At 42.1% G+C, this 19,883-nt stretch overlaps 1 protein-coding gene across 9 annotated transcripts in view; it reads right to left on the bottom strand.

The window, feature by feature from the left end:
- NRF1 (nuclear respiratory factor 1) overlaps positions 1–18,114 on the bottom strand; it is a 145,340-nt gene extending 127,226 nt beyond the window's left edge. For 8 of the 9 annotated variants that reach the window (XM_003951128.5, XM_001155756.7, XM_063815011.1 and 5 more), the window contains exon 1: positions 17,986–18,114. The gene's annotated coding sequence lies outside the window, so the exon portion shown is untranslated. Of the gene's footprint in view, positions 1–17,385; positions 17,410–17,985 lie in introns of those variants that run through there. The other variant, XM_009454197.5, reaches the window with a different exon arrangement.
- Positions 18,115–19,883: the final 1,769 nt, after the last annotated feature.

Below are 19,883 nucleotides of genomic sequence, written 5' to 3'. Positions count from 1 at the left end.
CAATGGTGGGGTAAAACTACTGACACTTAGCACAATTTAAGGTAACAGCACAAAACTATACTAGTAGCCATTATATCTTTCACCTTCATGTGCTCACGATAAAAAGGAGAAAAAAGTCCATTTTATTTAAGAATGTGCTTGATGAGAGTAAATATTATTAATTTTATTAACTCTTCTCCCCAGAGTTATGTCTTTCTACTATTCTGCGTAACAAATGGAAAGTATGCATAAAGCGCTTCTGTTGCATTCAGAAGTGTTGCATTCAGCTTTCTGTTGCATTCAGAAATGGCTGTCTCAAAAAGCGTGTGTACGGGCCGGGTGCAGTGGCTCACACCTGTAATCCCAGCACTTTGGGAGGCTGAGGCTGACAGATCACCTGAGGTCAGGAGTTTGAGACCAGCCTGGCCAACATGGCGAAACCCCGTCTTACTAAAAGTACAAAATTCAGCCAGGCGTGTGGTGGCAGCTGTAATCCCAGCTACTCAGGAGGCTGAGGCAGAGAATCGCTTGAACCTGGGAGGTGGAGGTTGCAGTGAGCTGAGACTGCGCCACTGTACTCCAGCATGGGTGACAAGAGCAAGACTCCATCTCAGGAAAAAAAAAAAAAAAGAAGCGTGTGTGCTATGTTTTATGTTGCAAGCTGAATTAGCTGCTTTTTTTCACAAGGAATACAATTTTTACTCCAAAGAGTGGCTGACAGACAAACTATATTGTTCTTCAGACCTCGGTATTTGACAGACATTTTCTCAAAAATTAAAAGTGGGTCTGTCACTTCAAGGAAAACAACTGACAATATTTTTTGCCTATGATGGAAATTTGATATTTGAAGTGATAATTAGAATTTCGGAAAACTTGTATCTGCTACAGTGAGTCTAATAGTTTTCCATTACTTAAAAGCCTTTTCTGATGAGACTGGTGGTGATGTTAAAGCATGTGATTTTTGTGTCAATATTTGAAAGATCTCCATAAACTTGATGAATTAATATTTTCCAAATTACCAATAGATGATGTTACAAAATCATGCATCAGTTAAAATATCCATTCATAGAGCATGATAAACCAATAGGTTTTAATGTAAGAGTAGTTACCATTTCAGATTTCACATTGCAACTCATCTTTAAGAAACTACCACTGCTGAGTTTTAATATATCAAAGAATATCCACAATTATCTGAAAAGGCTCTTAAAATACTCTTCCAACCACATATTTGGTATGAGACCAGATCTTCTTTTTATACTTTAACCAAAGCAACATACTACAGCAGACTGAGTGCAAAAGCAGATGAGACTTCAGCTGTCTTCTCTTAAGCCAGACATTAAAGAGATTTGCAAAAACTGTAAAATATGTTTCTCACTAAAGTGTTCTGTTTTGAAAAAGTTGTTTTTCATAAAATAGTAACATAATTAAAATATTAACTTTTTAACATGTACAGGGTTATTTTTTAAATTAAGCACTTTTAAATTTTCTCAGTTTTAATTTCTAATATAGTATCAAAAGTTATAACATACATAAATAAAAGCTATTATATTTGGAGTCCTCAATAATTTTTATGAGAGTAAAAGGGTCAGGAGAGCAAAGATTAAGAACCACCGAGACAGGCAGATCACGAGGTCAAGAGATCGAGACTATCCTGGCTAACACGGTGAAACCCCATCTCTACTAAAAAAACAAAAAAATTAGCCGGGCGTGGTGGCGGGCGCCTGTAGTCCCAGCTACTTGGGAGGCTGAGGTAGGAGAACGGAGTGAACCCAGGAGGCAGAGCTTGCAGTGAGCCAAGATCATGCCACTGCACTCCTGCCTGGGCGACAGAGCAAGACTCCGTCTCAAAAAAAAAAAAAAAAAAAAAAAGAACCATTGGCTTATAGTATAGTAAGAGAGAAAAAAACACAAATAATAATCCAAGGTAGAATGTGATGATTGCCAGAGTCCTTCTATTCCTGGGCATTCCTGCTCTTCCTAAACTAGACCTATGCTACTTACCAGGCTCTTGAAATAATTTATTTAGCTCTGCTGTCAATATAATCAAAATGAGTCATTCATTTAGCAAACATGAAAAGGGTACAAGCAATACCAAGATAATGTGTTAAACCAATTTCAATTGATGGGTTTTTCTTTACTTGCTTTCTAAATAAGTGACCTGAATTAAAATTAGTTTTATTTCCCTGGTAGAAACTGAGTCAGCCTATACGGACAATTCTTTCACAAAAGACTATATATAATAGTCAATTCTCTTGGAAATGCACCCCACACAATCAAATTGTAATGGAAAGCTATGGAATTTGGTGCCCTATCAACAACAGGACAAAAAACTTGGAGTCCTACAAAGGCCTTGAGGATCAGGATACAAAATGTTACTCTTTTTTAAAAAAGCACTTTTGCTGGGCAAGGTGGTTCATGCCTGTAATCCCAACACTTTGGAGGATTGCTTGAGCCCAGGAGTTTGAGACCAGCCTGGGCAAGATGGTGAGACCTTGTATCTACGAATAAAATAAAAAGAAAAAAAAATGGCCAAGCATGATGACAGGCACCTGTAGTCCCAGCTACTGGGGAAACTAAGGTGGGAGGACTGCTTGAGCAGGGGAGACTGAGGCTGCAGTGAGCCGAGACTGTGCTAACTACACTCCAGCCTGAGCAACAGAGGGAGATCCTGTCTCAAAAAATTAATTAATTAACAAAAGCACTTTCTGGAGAACCATATGCATATATGCTATCATTTGTGTTTTAAAAACGGAAGGACACAAACACACAATTTCTGCTTAGCCTACGTGGAAGAATACGCAAGAAACTGCTAGCAGTGGTGGTTTCCAGAAAGGGAAACTGGGAAACCCACTTTTTACTGTATTCCTTTTAACCATGTGCATGTAATACTTATTAGAAACCACACTAACCTAGTTAGTTTGAATATTTTAAAAATACCACTTCACCTATTTCTCGTCTTTTATATCAAATGCAAATTCCAAAAATACTAGTAGATATGAAAATCATTAGATGTACATTTGTTACTTTAGCAATGGATACACATCTCACACTTGACAGAAGCATCAAAAGCAAGCTGTCCATCAACCTGAAGGTGATCAGCCATTGATTACCTGAAGGAGCACCTGATTTCCTGATCACAGAAGGAGAATAAAGATGCATCCATCTGCCCAACATAATTGGTGTAGTTGCTACTTCTTCCCCTTTTTGTATTCATCACAGCATTTAAGAAATCTGATAGCACCAAAGTAGGTAAGTTTCAATGCTCCTTTAAGTCACCCAGTAACATTAAATTCAGCATTCATTCAGCTCCTACTATGCACTACACAGTATGACTTAATGTAACACTTGTAACACACAATGTAATATGTTAGAGGGTGCCCTTGCATCCAAATACTTTATCCAATATAAGTTCAATCACCAATGACAAAGATTTGGAGGTTTTAACCAATTCTAAGTTTAATGAGCCAATCTTATGATGTGGCTACAGATAAACCTAATTCAAACTTAGACTGCCTCACAGTTGGCTAAATGATGTCCAGAACGCAAAAAAAATCGGAGCCACTGCAGCCTGTACTTATCGGACCAGCCCTACAACTCATGCTGGGTTCTAGGCCACACAGGATACTCAGGGACTCTGACAGTAGTGCAACTACTGTATGTCGAAGGCAACATTGAATGAGTTAGCTACCATGTGCCAAGTATTTAATATGAATTTTCCTTATATCTTCACAAATCAATAATAAAGGCATTATTGTCCCTGTCTTAAAATTAAGGCAATTCAGCCAGGGATGGTGGCTCATGCCTGTAATTCCAGCACTGTGGCAGGCCAAGGTGGGAGGATCACTTGAAGCCAGGTGTTTGAGACCAGCCTGGCCAACACAGTAAGACCCTGTCTCTAAAACAAAAATTAAAACATGGGGCTGGGTGTGGTGGCTCATGCCTGTAATCCCAGCACTTTGGGAAGCCAAGGCGGGTGGATCACAAGGTCAGAAGATCAAGACCATCCTGGCTAACATGGTAAAACCCCATCTCTACTAAAAATACCAAAAAATTAGCCAGGTGTGGTGGCAGGCACCCGACGTCCCAGCTACTCGGGAGGCTGAGGCAGAAGAATGGCGTGAACCCGGGAGGCAGAGCTTGCAGTGAGCCGAGATCGCACCACTGCACTCCAGCCTGGGCAACAGAGCGAGACTCCGTCTCAAAAAAAAAAAAAAAAAAAAATTAAAACATTAGCCGGGCATGGTGGCACATGCCTGCAGTCCCAGCTACTCAGGAGGCTAAGACAGGAAGATTGCCCGAGCCCAGGAGTTTAAGGCAACAGTGAGCCATGACTGAGCCACTGCACTGCAGTTGGGGAGACAGAAAGAGACTGTTTCTAAAAAACTAATAAATTTAAAAATAAATAAATAAAATTAAGACGATTCAGACTCAGAAAAGTTAAATAACATGCTCAAGGTTGCAAACTTAGTAAGTGACATTAACAGAATTTAAGCCCAGAGCTCCTATAGTGGGTTGAACTGTGGCTCCCAAAAAGATATGTTCACATGCTTACAATTGGCACCTGTGAATACTACCTCATTTGAAGAAAGCGTCCTTAGAGATGTAACTAAGGATCTTGAGATCATCCTGAAATATCTAGGTGGGTTCTAAATCCAGTGACAAGTGTCCTTTTAAGGGTGAAGCAGATAGAGATTACACGGAGAGGAGACAATGAGACCATGGAGGCAGAAACTGGAGTGACGTAGCCACAAGTCAAGGAATGCCACCAAAGGCTGGAAGAGACAAAGAACAGATTCTCCCCCAGAGTCTCCTGAGGGAGCGCCACCCTGTGAACACCTTGATTCCAGACTCCTAGCCTCCAGAACTGTGAGAGAATACATTTCTGTTTCTTGAAATCACAAAGTTTGTGGTTTTATGGCAGCCCCAGGAAACGAATGCAGTCCACAAACTCTCTCTCTCCAGCATTCCCTATTGCCTTCCCAAGGTTGAAGGATCTAGGGATATGTAAACTAAAATAGGGACGACTCGGACAATAAGGAAAATGAAAACTATACTTGCTTTTGCAAGCCCTAGAGAACAGAGTAAAATCAGTAGGTAAAAATTTTAGGGATACCACTTGGGAGACTGAGGCAGGAGGATCCCTTCAGCACAGGAGTCTGAGAGCAGCCTGGGCAACACAGAGACCTTGTCTCCAAAAAATAATAATAATAAAAAGGTTCAGGGAGAAATTTCAGTTGGGAAAACTTTCCAACCATCAAATATCTTAAAGACCAACCAGACTTTTGGTAGGTGGTTACGTTTCCTATCACTGGATGTGTTCAAGAAGAGACTGAAGACTTTTAACTTTGGAGAGCAGAGCTTTCTTAGATGATTTAGAATCTCTTCCCATCCTGAGTTCCTAAAATTATAAAATGTTAGATAGTACCACAAAAGCCTAAGTAAAGTAAAATATTACAAATGAGTTTTGCCAGGTTTCTACAATCATTCAAATAAATACTGCTTGTTATGTCTCAGGCACTGTGCTTGGTAATGAACACCAACACAGTATCTACTCTCACGAAGCTTACAATCTGGTGGAACAGACATATATCAAGCAATATGCAAACAAATGTAAAATTATATATATGACCACCTATGATGAAGGAAAAACGCAAAAAAGAGGGAGACCAGGTAAAACTTCCCTAAGGAAATGATGTTTGAGCAGAGACCTGATGGATTTAGTCATCCTTTGGTATCTGGGGGTGAATCAAAATCCACAGATGCTCATGTCCCTTTCAGCTGGGCCTCCATATCCACAGGTTCTGTATTCTCGGATGGAAAATACCATACCATTTGGCTACAAAATGGATTTCTTCAGAATGAAAGCAATCATTGTGGTGGATTCTCAAGTGAGAATTAGCTCTTGCTTTCATACCTTTCAGATACAGAAGTTTAAGAGAGAAAAAGGTTGTACTTTTTATTCTCAGATTCTCTACCTCCCGCCATGTCTGGAAGATAGTGATTTAAGAATCTTGTGAAGCATACATTCTAAAAGTTCTTCTTTTGGAAAAGATCTTAATCTTTCAAAGTAGAAGGGAAGAGAATAAACAAGTCGGACTTTGTCATCGTCACCTCTACAGGCTTTACTATACTTAAGAGAAAACAATGACATTACTTTAGATACTAAATGCAGTCACTAAGAAACGATTTACCCTAGATTTGCTTTGCATTTTGTATAAAAAATAAAAACAAAAACAAATCAGTTACCAGAGGGATTAAAAACAGAATTAAATGAGTAGGCAGGAAAACTGGGTTACACTACTAGCTCTAAATAGGATTCTACCGTATACAATTTTTAAGAAAGATACCTTTGAGAAAGTTCCAGTCATTCTTTACACAGAATTAGAATTATATATATCACATATTTCACTGAGTGTATGAGTTGGATTACACAGCATTTTGAATATTTTATCTATACAAAATCTTTTGAACTCCCTAGAGATAATGCAAAAAAAAACACCACAGATATTTTTAACACTACTGTATTATACTATTGCTACTACTAATACTTCACGTGCTGACAATTGGAGTAACTCAGAAGCTCCCAGGGTAAAATAAAAGACCAATGCTATCTTGAGACAAGGTTCTTCACTTCAGAAACTAACCTGCAAATAGAAATCTTAGCTCAGGAAGTTTCATGGCAGAGTCAAGAAAAAGCAAGTTAATATGTGAAGGAAATCGAGGTTAACCCAGGATTTAGCTTTCATTCTGCACTAAGTTAGCTTTCATTGGCAAGCCCTTACACCCTTACTCCAAGTTACCCTTACCTCAGCAAGACCATAAAGAGTATGAAATGGTAAGCATTTCCTCAACAAATATGTATTAGGAGAGAAAATTTAAAAATATCTTTTACATTTCATTAAAACAAATGGATCTGTAACTGTCTCATTAAGAATGTTTCAAGGTAAAAATAAATTGATAGTGTGAATATGTATTGTGTATATCCATGTGTGCTTAGAAAAATATCTAAACCAGCTGGTCGCAGTGGCTCAAGCTGGTAATCCCAACACTTTGGGAGGCCAAGGTGGGCGGATCACCTGAGGTCAGGAGTTCGAAACTAGCCTAGCTAACGTGGTGAAATCCTGTCTCAACTAAAAATGCAAAAATCTGCTGGGCACAGTGGCGGGCACCTGTAATCCCAGCTACTCAGGAGGCTGAGGTGGCAGAATCACTTGAACCTGGGAGCCAGAGGTTGCAGTGAGCCAAGATTGTGCCACTGCACTCCAGTCTGGGCAACAGAGCGAGACACTGTCTCAAAAAAAAAAAGAAAAGAAAAGAAAGAAAAATATCTAAACCATGCATATTAAAGTATCTTTGCATTGTAGAATTATTTTTAATTTTCTTCTGTTTTTCTACAATGAATATGACATAGCTTTTTCCATTAAGAGAAAAATATATTTATTGTTTAACATGTAACACGGACTTAGAATCGATTTTGGAAGAAATTTTAATTTAGAAGAAAATTTAAATATCATTTCTGTCCTCTTCATTTTTCAAATGGGGAAAAAGGCCCAGTAAAGATAAGTAACTTGCCTATCCAAAATCTGACAGTGAAGTCATTAGGGCCATAATTGTGTTATCTGTATTTATGTTTATTTTTTCTGCTCGTAAAAGCTAATGCATTTTCATTAAGGATAACTTGAAAAACAATGGAAGGTATAAGAAAGAACATGAAAATCACCTAATAAGCTTATAGACCAAAGACAACCACTAATGGGGGGTGCTTTTCTTCTAAATTTTTCACTATAAATACATTTCGGCCAGTCACGGTGGCTCACACCTGTAATCCCAGCACTTTGGGAGGCCGAGGCGGGCAGATTACAAGGTCATGAGTTCTAGACCAGCCTGACCAACATGGTGAAACCCTGTCTCTACTAAAAACACAAAAATTAGCCCAGCATGGTGGCGGGTGCCTGTAATCCCAGCTACTCAGGAGGCTGAGGCAGGATAATCGCTTGAACCCGAGAGGCGGAAGTTACAGTGAGCCAAGATCATGCCACTGCACTCCAGCCCGGGCGACACAGCGAGAAAGTATCTCAAAAAAAAAAAAAAAAAAAAAAAAAAAAAAAAAAAAAAAAAAAAAAAAATTCTATGGAGAAAAACTTTTAAAATAATAGAGCCAAAAATTAAAGAAGACAACAATTTTAACACTCAGTCACATTACCACATAATTCTGGTAACATATCAGAATTACTTCTTCTTTAGACTTAGCACCTACAGCTAGTTTTGGGGTAAGAGACTAGTTCTATGATGGTATTCCATGATGTGTTCTTACTTAGCAAATCTTGGCTAGTTCTTTGATTTGTGGGCTATTTTTACATGGAAGATCTGTTACCAAAAATTTTATTTCATAATTGTTTAATGAAAGAAAGAACCAAAAAAAGTTCCCAAAGGAAAAGACAAAATACTCCATTCTATCTGGGCCCTCTTTGGAGATTTACTGAATGTAAAGATCATCCACAAACACAAGCTAATTACAAATCACATAACACAAGTTTAAGATTACCCAACATATTTATTCATATCATTCTTGTATTTACCAAGACTACTGGTAAAATAAATAAAAGTTGTAGACCCTCTCCCCAGAAAAATCACAAATTAATCCCAAGTGGCATTAATTTATTTTGAGGGTGGCAAGCAAAAGTATGGATATCACTGCCCCAGAAACTAGGGCCTAGCTGACAAAACTGCCTCCTAATCTAATTTCAAAGATGCAAAGATTAGCAGAAGGAAGTAAAAATTACCAATTATCTAAAATTTCAAAAAGAAATATTTTGGAAATCAAGTAAGATCTAGTGAACACATAATGTGCTTGAATTTCTTAATTTTATTCACGACTTTAGAAATGTGAATGCCAGCAATTTCTTAGCATTAAATCATCCTCGATCTCAAAGTATTCCATAATCGTCATATTTCAGAAAGACACTACAAAAACCATCAACGGTATTTTCATTTCATGGTCAGAAAAAATTTGCAAGGAGAAAATAAATGTCTTGCCCCATATCACTAGACTGAAATATTTGCGCATTTAAAATTTTTTCCAAAGCATAAGCAACACCTAACTTAAAAATGAATTTTTTCTGACAGATGAGCCAGCTTGGTAGAAAAATTTTTTTCCAACAAGCACAATCTATCAATTTGTTTTCTTTCAAAACACTTTCCCTTTAAAACAATAGTAATTTGGGCCCAGTGCGGTGGCTCACGCCTGTAATCCCAACACTTTGGGAGGCCAAGGCGGGCGGATCACAAGGTCAGGAGTTCAAGACCAGCCTGTCCAATATGGTGAAATCCCATCTCTACTAAAAATAAAAAATTAGCTGGGCATGGTGGCAGGCGCCTGTAGTCCCAGCTGCTTGGGAGGCTGAGGCAGAAGAATCGCTTGAACCCGGGAGGCGGAGGTTGCAGTGAGCCAAGATCATACCACTGCACTCCAGTCTGGGTGACAAAGCGAGACTCTATCTCAAAAAAAAAAAAAAAAAGTGATTTGATTCCCCTACCCCACAAAGCCTACTGTATCTACAGTGCATGAATAAACATATACTAAGTGTCAGTCCTAGAGTATAAAAAAACCAAGCAATCCAGAGACTTGACAAAATTCTGAAATTGGTTAAGCTTTGCTTTGGCATTCCTCCTACCTTCCTTCTGGTGCTCCTACTCCCATTTCTAAGAAGTTCCTCGTATCTTTCCAAAGTTCTTCACCTGAGACACCTACTCAAGATTTCTTTCCCTTGATCTATCTCACTTGTTGAGATAACTGATTTCAGCCAACGAACACAACCAACACTTGATTTAATCATTAACATTTAGTAAAGGCCCTTGACTTTTCTGTGTGTCAACAGCCCCCTTGAAAAATCTCATAAATGTTGTGGACCCTCTCCCCAGAAAAATCACACATGCACTCACACATAACTTTTCATACAATTTTAAGGGATTCAGGGTCACACAGCCAAAATATATAAACCCCAGAACCAGAAAACCCCAGGTTAAAAACCCCCATACTTAACATATTAATATCATAAAACCTCAAAACTCTGCAAGAGGTTATTTGTATTTTAAGACACTGTCAACTCAAATGAAATCTCCAATTCTCAGAATTTAAGACAATGTAAAAGAGGCAAAAAAAAAAAAAAAAAAAATGGAGATTTTTAGGCAGCCTTGTCATTGGGGGTCATCTCCCAAAGCATTTAAGCTGCAACTCCCATTGCAGAGAGACATGGAGGAACAGGACCTATTTCTAAGCATGGGTCTTCTACTAAGTTAGATTCTGTAGGACCTACCCCTGAATTTAGTAATGCTCTAGAAATCTATTCTGTCTAAACTATCATGGTTCCCAGCAAAACAATACATACATATGTGTGTGTGTGTGTGTGTGTGTGTGTGTGTGTGTGTGTGTGTATATATATACACACACACGTATGCCAAGTCCAGTTTTTATCCCAATGATTTTTTTTTTTTTAATAGATACGAGGTCTTGCTATGTTGCTCAGGCTGGTCTTGAAGTGCTGGGTTCAAGCGATCCTCCGGCATTGCCCTCCAAACCAATGAACTCTGTGGTATTTCACACGGCTAACTTCCCTGTCAGTATTCACTTAATCCCTCTCTTCAGCTTCTTCAACCCTATAACCTTATCTGTTTAGCCATTCTTTCTCAACTTACTTCATAGGTTTCTATTCTTCTACTTGACCCTCAGATGTAGATGCTCTTCCAAGGTTGCCCTTAGTTTTTTTTTCTTCACTCCTGATATGGTTAAGCATTCCTAATCCAAAAGTTTAAAATCTGAAATGCTCCAAAATCTGAAACTTTCTGAGTGTTGACCTGATGCCACAAGTGGAAAATTCCACACCTGACCTCAGGTGACATGTTGCAGTCAGAATGGAATCAAAACTTTGTTTCCTGCACAAAATTATTTAAAATATTGTATAAAACTGCATCCAGGTTCTAAGATGTATATGAAACATAAATGAATTTCAAGTTTAGATTTGGGCCCTATCTCCAGGGTATCTCATTATATGTATACCAACATTACAAAGTCAAAAAAAACTCCAAAACACTTCTGGTCCTAAGCATTTTGGATAAAGGATACTCAATCTGTACTATTTTCTCTTTCTTTTTTATAGACAGGGTCTTACACTGACACCCAAGCTGGAGTGCAGTGGCCCTATCATAGCTTGCTACAGCCTCAAACTCCTGGGCTCAAGTCATACTCCAGCCTCAGCCTCCCGAGTAGCTGAGACCACAGGTGGCTACCACTATACCTGACAAATTTTTTAAATTTTTGTAGAAACAGGGTCTCACTACGTTGCCCAGACTGGTTTTGAACTCCTGGCCTTAAGTGATCCTCTGCCTTGGCCTCCTAAAGTGTTAGGATTACAGGTGTGAGGCACCATGCCTGGCTTTCTGCAGTTTCTATATGGCATTATACTGATGAATGCAAATCCCCTAATTTATCCCAATGTCCCCTTGAGCTCCAGCCCAAATACCCAGGTACTTACTTGACCTTTCTTGATTCCCAGATATCTAAACACATCTGGAATCATACTCTATTACCTTCCTCCTCAAATTCTGTTCTTCCTATACATTCCCTATCTTAAAGGCATCATCATCACCCAATAACCACACTATAATCTTTAACTCTTTACTCAATTGTCACTCAAATCTGACAACTGTGAAGTAAAAATTATCCCCAGAATCGATGTCCTTTTACATCACAATTCAATACTCTCACAAGTCTCTAGTCAAATCTTTACATGTCATCTTTTCAAAAACCAGAGTGGATGTCCTACTCAAACCTCTTATGGTCCCTAAATGCCTGTAGAATAAAGTTCACACTCATGAGCATGGAATTACAAACTCTTCCCAATATGGCCACAACCTTATCAGTTTCACTTTCCACTATTCTCCAAGTCGAGCAAAATCCACTTGCTAGTTCTCAAATCAGACTACTGATGCCCTTCCTCTCAGCCCCTCTTCTCCATCAGTAATGCAGCTACTCCCCCTTCCAAGTCCTACTCAAACTTCCCCTATGTGAAAAGTCTTCCCTAAGCTCACTCTTCTCTGTGTATCATTCTCCTCTCCCTAGAAGGAATTTCTCCCTCCTCCTATAATCCCACACCACTCTTTGTTTGCTCTATTTTGGTTCTCTAGAAGTTGTAACATAGCTAGTTGAGCCCATACCTTTCTGCTCTACACGACAAGGCCCAAGATTTGTTACTCTAGCACCTAGCACATGCCCAGAATGTGGTATATCTTTAATCATCGTCAGGTGAATGAGTGGCAAAACTCCAAAGTGAGAATACACTTAAGGAGGTTATTTCTCAATGGAGAGAATGCTTCACTCTCCTTTGAACATAAAACAAGAATCAGATCCCCTAGTCCCCAACTCCCCATTTCTAGTCCACTGCTCAAACAGTTTTAAGCAATGTTTCATGGGGACATTTCCTCATTTCCCCTTGTTCTTTGTAGGTTTAGCTGCCAGCCTAACCACATTAGCATTCAGTAGCAGCAACAAAACGGACTCTTAAAGTTCTAAAAAGCAAAAACTTTACAATTACCAACAGTAAAATACATGCTCTTGTTTAAAAAACTGTCTTAATATATATGCATACAAAGCTCATTCTTCATGAAGATTCAGAAAATGGCTTGGCATAGTTTATCCCAACAGGCACCACTTAAAGAGTTCTTAAGAAAATGTCCACTTAAGCCATCAGCCAAACTTTTCACATTTGTTACCACAGAAATCAGCATGCATGAATTAATCGAAATACAATGCATACTAAACAATGCAATTACTATAGTCTAAATCACCAAACTGATAACCCATACAAAAGTAGCTCTTACAACTTTTTTTGAGAATATTTCCCCTAAAAAATTCCAGTGATCATCCCAACCTACAAAACTAGATTATTTTACTAGTATCATCTTCTCTTTACCCCTCTTCTCCCCACCAACACTCCCTCCAACACACACACACTTCTCCTTAAGAGAAACGGCTTCCTCAAGAAATTATCTGATGGTTCAGTAGCAGTTGGAGTTTTACACAAACTATGTTGTGATTGGGCAAGGCAGACTACCAGATCTGGGATTCAGTAGACCATTCCTTACTGTCAGATTATCTTCTAAGTGACTGCTCTTAGAGAAACAACACAGATTTGCCTCAAGAGATTACAAATGTGGTAGGCCTACCTTAACAGCAACTAGTTTTTTTTTAAGAAACAGGGTCGCACTGTCGCCCAGGCAGGAACACAATGGCATGATTATGCTCACTGCAACCTCAAATTCCTAAGTTCAAGTGATCCTCCTGCCTCAGCCTCCTGAATAGCTCAAACTATAGGCATATGCCACCACACCCAGCTAGTTTTTCGTTTTTTTGTTTTTTTAAATATTCTGTAAAGACAGGATGTCACTACATTACCCAGGCTGGTCTAGAATTCCTAGCCTCAAGCAATCTTCCTGCCTTGGCCTCCCAAAGTGCTGGGATTATAGGCATGAACCACCATAACCAGCCATTGTTTTCTAATATACTAGAACATCTCTGTAAAGTTTTATTTCTAGCCCTTCTTTGGGTCATAGAAAGTTTACTTGGTATCACATAAATGTTCACATTTTAAAACATTTTAGGCCTAAAGACCACAACATGATGAAGCCTTTTGGATGTTTTGCTAACTACACTGCATTAAGTTGGGCTGAAAATACATTAGCCCAATTCTGAAGTGCACTTTTGAAAAAATAAAAAATACATATATGTGTGTGTATATATATATATATTCTAAGGTATAAGCAATCCACTTATTTTTCTTGAGCAGTCAAAAATTCCTTTCCCAAGTTTTGTCCATAATGCACTAAAATAACTTCAAACAAAGCATTGTTGTTGCTCGAGGATTAAGTTTCCAATAGCTCAATATGGTTTTAATCTCCTGGAAACACCTGAAATTGATTTGTTTCACCTCCTTTTACTATTTATCTTCCAGTCTGTTTACCTTAGTAGAAAACTGATGGATAAAAGTACTAACTGAAAACCCAAGTGGGTAATCCACCCTCTAGTTAATAAGGAAGGAAATATGATACACAAGGCACAAAAATTAACATGTATCTTGAGACTCAAAAAACATTGGACTTGGTCTAAATAAAATGTTTCTAAAATAACAAGTGGGTTCCTTTTTCATTGCTGTTTTACTAAGCATTCATGGAAAATTATATTTGGGTAAGCTCAGGCTGAAAACACTAGCTTTAGCTATCAAGGAAAACATGAAAGAACATAAAGAAAACGTATTTTAGTACAGAACATTTCCTGAAATGTTTTTTACAAAATCAAAGATTTGCATTTTAAGATTGATTTTCCAAATACTCTATATATACATATTAATAAGCATCACACATAGTCACACACAAACATCTAAATTCAGATATCCCATTTCCTAGATGATTACTGGCCCAGAAAGAGCGCATCTAAACTCTTGAGGTTAAAGTAGACATTTGTGAAATTCAACAGCCCAGGGAGTTTCCCCTCACCCTTCAATTTTTCACAGTGGCACTGTGTGAATGAATAAGCCTGCTTCAGCATGAAGCAACAGGCTCGTCTAAAGACATCTGACAGAAGCTGAATGTATACATTAACTTCCTGTTGAGGTAGGACTGTAGACTGTTTCTAAAGACTGACAGTTCATAGTCCCTCCAGAAACCAAAAAATCAGCATGCCTTTTCAAATACTCAGGGAAAAATTTTAATTTCAGTAATTACTGTTCATCGTTATTATTCCTCAACTTTACTGAATGCCTTATTCCATACAAGAAAAGGCATAAAAATTTAATTCCAGACCACAGGAGCTTAAATTTCCCTTAAAACAAGTCACTCATTCGTGATTATTTCACATAAAATGCTTCTAAAGACAACCCAGAGATTTGGTTGAACCTACAGTGTGCAGGCAATGCAAATTCAGGTATTTAAATCATGGGAAGTTGGCCTTCGGTTCCCTAACAAAATTAGACAAGTGCATAATTATCGTTTAATAAAACAAAAAACCTACAATTTGGGGTCCTAATGGCATACACAGGAATTCAGAAGGAAACCTGAAATCCTTTCTCCTTTAAACCTTCTATATCTGGACAAGGGCCCTCATTATCTTCTACTTCTATAGCTCCTTCTCTTAACACAGGAGCTAAATTTCCTTGAAACATGTTATGAAGCCACTGCCAGCATGGTGGCACTTGCCTATAGTCTCAGCTACTGGGGAGGCTGAGGTGGGTGCATTCCTTGAGCCCAGGAGTTCAAGGCCAGCTTAGGCAACATAGCAAGATCCCCATCTCTAACTTAAAAAAAAAATTATATATATGTATGTACACACACACACACACATACACACAAATACATATTTTTATAAGAAAATTATTGGGCCAGGCGCATTGGCTCATGCCTGTAATCCCAGCACTTTCGGAGGCCAAGCCCAGCAGATCACCTTAGGTCAGAAGTTCGAGACCAGCCTGGCCAACACGGCAAAACCCCGTCTCTACTAAAAATACAAAAATTAGCCGGGCATGGTGGCCCACGCCTGTAATCCCAACTACTCGGGAGGCTGAGGCCGAAGAATCGCTTGAACCCAGGAGGCAGATGTTGCAGTGAGCCGAGATCGCACCACTGCACTCCAGCCTGGGTGACATGAGACTCCGTCTAAGAAAAGAAAAAGAAAAAGAGAACTATTTCCACAAAAATTGCCGACTTGGGGATAAGAACTTTTCTTTGTCACAGGAGACTATGACCACTGACTACTAAGCAAAAAGTCATTTTCCCTCCTATATGTCGAGTTTGAGGCTGTGTGAGGAAATTAAAGGACTTCAAATAAGGATGGGCCAAAAGATTAAGTAGAGTTTTTGTTTTTGTTTTTTTAGATGAAGTCTCGCTCTTGTCCCCCGGGCTGGAGTGCAATGGCGCGATATCGATCTCGGCTCACTGCAACTTCTGCCTCCCAGGTTCAAGCGATTCTCTTGCCTCTCTTGCCTCGGCAGCCCCCGCCCCCGCCCCTCCCAGCAGCTGGGATTACTGGCGCCTGCCACCACGCCCAGCTAATTTTTGTATTTTTAACAGAGATGGGCTTTCACCATGTTGGCCAGGCTGGTCTCGAACTCCTGACCTCAGGTGATCCACCCAGCCTCGGCCTCCCAAAGTGCTGGGATTACAGGTGTGAGCCACCGCACCCGGCCGTAAAGAGTTTTCTTAATCTGATTATTGTTTTTTTGGGTCATGGGCCCTGTTGAAAGCCACTAAGTCCTATCAAAAGAAAAAAAAAGCCCCTTGACACAAAAAAATTCTGCCCACAATTTAGGATCCAAGTTAAGAGTAAATATTCTACATTGCATGTGATAATTATGTCTGCTTTCGGACTCATAAAATAAGGAAATTACACTCAGATGCACGGAGAGAACTAGTCATATTTTCACTGTCTTACGGGGTAACCTGTCAAGAACTGTCAAATACAATTTTAGGGAGTCGGGATACTAATGAATCAAACACACACACACACACAAACAGCATCTCCAAGACTCCAGCACCCCCCTTTCCCAATTACTTACTGGTCAAGCCCAAAGGAAAAATAATTTTTTAAAAGGCTAGGCTGAGATGGAATGGGAAAAAGGATCACTGTGAGCACAGATGATGTCCCGGGACAAAAGCTCTGCCCAAGCTGACAGGCTCACTCACACTACCTTTCTCCTTATACGTCTCTCAATACGCAGTCTCTGAACACTTAAAAAAATGTGAATTTTGCTCTGACCACATAAAGAAATCAGCACGATTGACACCAGCTCTAAAATAAGCAATTAATATATTCTAATCTAATGCTTAAGAAGAATGGAGAGCAGGCAACAGCTCCTCCAACTGGTTGGAGCAGATATCACTGGAAGCCCCCCAAGTATTAAGATTTTTAAACAACTTCAAGTTCTGGTGGGCACAGCCAAATACACTGCAGAAACTTTGGGACCAGCAGCCACGACACAACAGGTGAGAGAGGCAGCAGACATCATTGCACGATGGAGTGCACAACATTCAATGACAAACCCGAAAAGGTCTGGGGATATGGGAAAATACCATGCACACGGCCATCTCAGAGCCCCTGTCTTTCCAGTGGCAAAAGGTTCTGTTCCTTCGGAGGGGCGTGCCACTCCCCCTCTCCCTCACCCAGGGGACCACCACCCCAGGCACAGGAAGAACCGCGGCCCCTCCGCGGGCACATCTCAGCTGGGGAAGAAAACACAATGTCGCTCCTTATTTCTGCGTACAAAAGGACTTTGCGCCCTCCTCCTCGAACTGCCGCCCCGGCCACCTCCTAACTTGCAAGAAGGTGGGCAACGCGCCATATTCCAGCGTCCCCCAGTCTACCTGGGTAACAAGCCCACGCCACCCCGGCAGGAGGGAAGCTTCGGAGGTCGCCCAAAGAGCCAGCCTCCTCTCCCACAGGAGACAGCGGCTCCCGCGCCCCAGCCCGGCCCCACCGCGCCGCCCGCCCGCGTACGAAAGCCGGGAAGGGCCGAGGGGGCGAGCCGTGAGCCGCGGCTCCGGTCCCGCGCAGCCCGCCCACCTCCCGCTCCCGGGCCCGGCGCACTCTCCCGCGCCTCCCGCTCCCGAGCTGCGGGAAGGCCGGGCCCCGGGTTCCACGGCGGGGAGAAGGCCGCGGCCCCGAGAGCCCCAGGCGGCGGGGGAGGCCGGAACCCTGGGGCTCTCGGGAGGGCAGCGCCTCCATCCCGAGCCCGCCAGGACGCCTGGGGCCTAGTGCGGCCTGCGCATCCTCGGGGTGGCGGTTTGGCTGGGCCGGGCCGGGGCCCCCCGCCCGAGGCGGGCCGAATCCGGCGGGGGCCCAGGCCCAGAGCCGGGGGCGGCAGGGTGCCGGCTGCGGGGCGGGCCGGCCGGCCGGCGGGCGGGCGGCGTGTTGCGGCTGCGCCGGGGCTGAAATAGCTGGAGATTGCGCGGTAGGGCACTCACCTCAGAGCGGCTGCGCTACCGTGGGCCTGCGCCGTGGAGACTGCGACCGCGCCGGCTCCTCGCAGCCTCCTGCCACCAGCGGCAATGGCGAGCGCTGCCGCTTCTGCCGCCGCCGCCGCCGCCGAGGAGGGGGAGGGGAGGGAGAGGGCACGCACGCGACGCACGGCCCGGCTTCCCCGCCCGGCCGCCGCCATGATGAGGAGGTCGGCGCGGCTGTGCTGCGGGCAGGCAGCGGAGAGGGCTCGCGGCGAGGGCTCCAGCCTACCCCGCTGCCGCGTCGCGTGCACGGAGCGCTTCAGAGGTTTGGAGGGGGCCGGAACCTCAAAAGCAACTGGATGAGCACAACGCGGACGCCCCGGAGAAGCGGCGCAAGCGGGCCCAAAATGGTTGCTGATCAGACGAGTGGCATCTCTCGCCCCCCTACCGCGGGAATTGGGACCTCCAGACTGTGCCTGGGGGATCGGCAAGTGGTTCCCCTCTGGTTTTTTCGGCGCTGCCTTCCCGGTGGTATCCTCACTCTCTCTCTCTTTGAAATGACCTCTGCTTTCCTATCTCTAACTCTTCCCAGATATTTGAAAGCAAAAGTTTTTGTACAAAGCAACATATGAATGTATTCAGCCATTCGATCGTTCGGCGAACATTTCTAGGGGTCTCGTGCTGTGCCAGATATTGTTCTGAGTGCGCTGAAGATGCACCTGTTAGCAAGACAAAGTCCTGGCTCCCACGGAGCTTATTCGAAGCAATAGGGGCCCCCAAGCAGGTGCCTGAGAAGTAGGGAGGGGTGGACAGTGGGAAAACAACCTAACGGTGGAGACACACGAGGGGTCTTTTTTTACTTTTAGAAACGGGGGTGGGTGGTCTCCCTATGTTGCCTAGGCTGGTCTCGAACTCCTGGGCCCAAGCGATCCTCCCGACTCAGCCTCCCAAAGTGCTGGTATTACAGGCCACCATGCCCGGCAGAGGGGTCGTTTTTGTTGTTTTTTTAGTGTCGTCAGGAGACTCCCTTCATCAGAATTACTCAGGCTGATTGTTTTGAGTCCTGGGACCCAGTTGGTATCCAGAATCTTGGCTTGTTTGCCTAGGAACCTGCATTTTCACATCCCCATCTCCACACCCCTGGTGATTCTTGTGCACATAATAATGTGAAAAGCATTGCATTAAAGAATTGCTAAAGGGTGTCAGAAAACGGATTAACAAAATCAGGAAGCTTTAATTTTCAAGATTCTATTAACCTCAAAATTCAACATATCCAAAAATTGAATGTCTTATATCTCCAGTGTTTTCTAGGAGAGTGCCAACACCAGCCACCCAAGTGCTCAAGCCAGAAACCTGGAAATGATCCATTGCTCCTTCCTCTGTCTCTGGAGTCCCCATGTTAAATTAGATGTGTTTGTTTGTGAGACAGATTCTCACTCTGTTACCTAGGCTGGAGGGCAGTGGTGCAATCATTGTTCACTGCAGCCTCGACCTCTCTGGGCTCAAGGATCCTCCCACCTCAGACTCCCCAGTAGCTGGGACTACAGGTCCCCACCACCACGCCCAGCTAATTTTTGTATTTTTAGTAGAGATGAGGTTTCATCTTGTTGGCCCGGGCTGGTCTCGAACTCCTAGGCTCAAGTGATCTGCCTGCCTTAACCTCCCAAAGTGCTGGGATTACAGCTGTGAGCCACTGCACCCAGCCCCAATTAGATTTTTAAAACTGTTCCCTGTCAGTTCTTACTCTGGTTCAGGCTACTGTCATCTCTCCTAGAGACACTGTGGTAGACCCCTCTTGGTCTCCCTGCCACCGAAATTGCCCTCTCCAAATCCACTACAGCTTGAATGGTCTTTCAAGAAAGAAAATCATGTTTTTTCCCTGTTTAAGACTCTTAAAAAGATCTGATTAACACGTAGGTTAA

This window comes from Pan troglodytes, chromosome 6, assembly GCF_028858775.2.
Source record: "Pan troglodytes isolate AG18354 chromosome 6, NHGRI_mPanTro3-v2.0_pri, whole genome shotgun sequence".
Classification (NCBI taxonomy): domain Eukaryota; kingdom Metazoa; phylum Chordata; class Mammalia; order Primates; family Hominidae; genus Pan; species Pan troglodytes.
The sequence above is the reverse complement of the archived record's forward strand: the minus strand, read 5'-3'. Positions and strand labels throughout refer to the sequence as shown.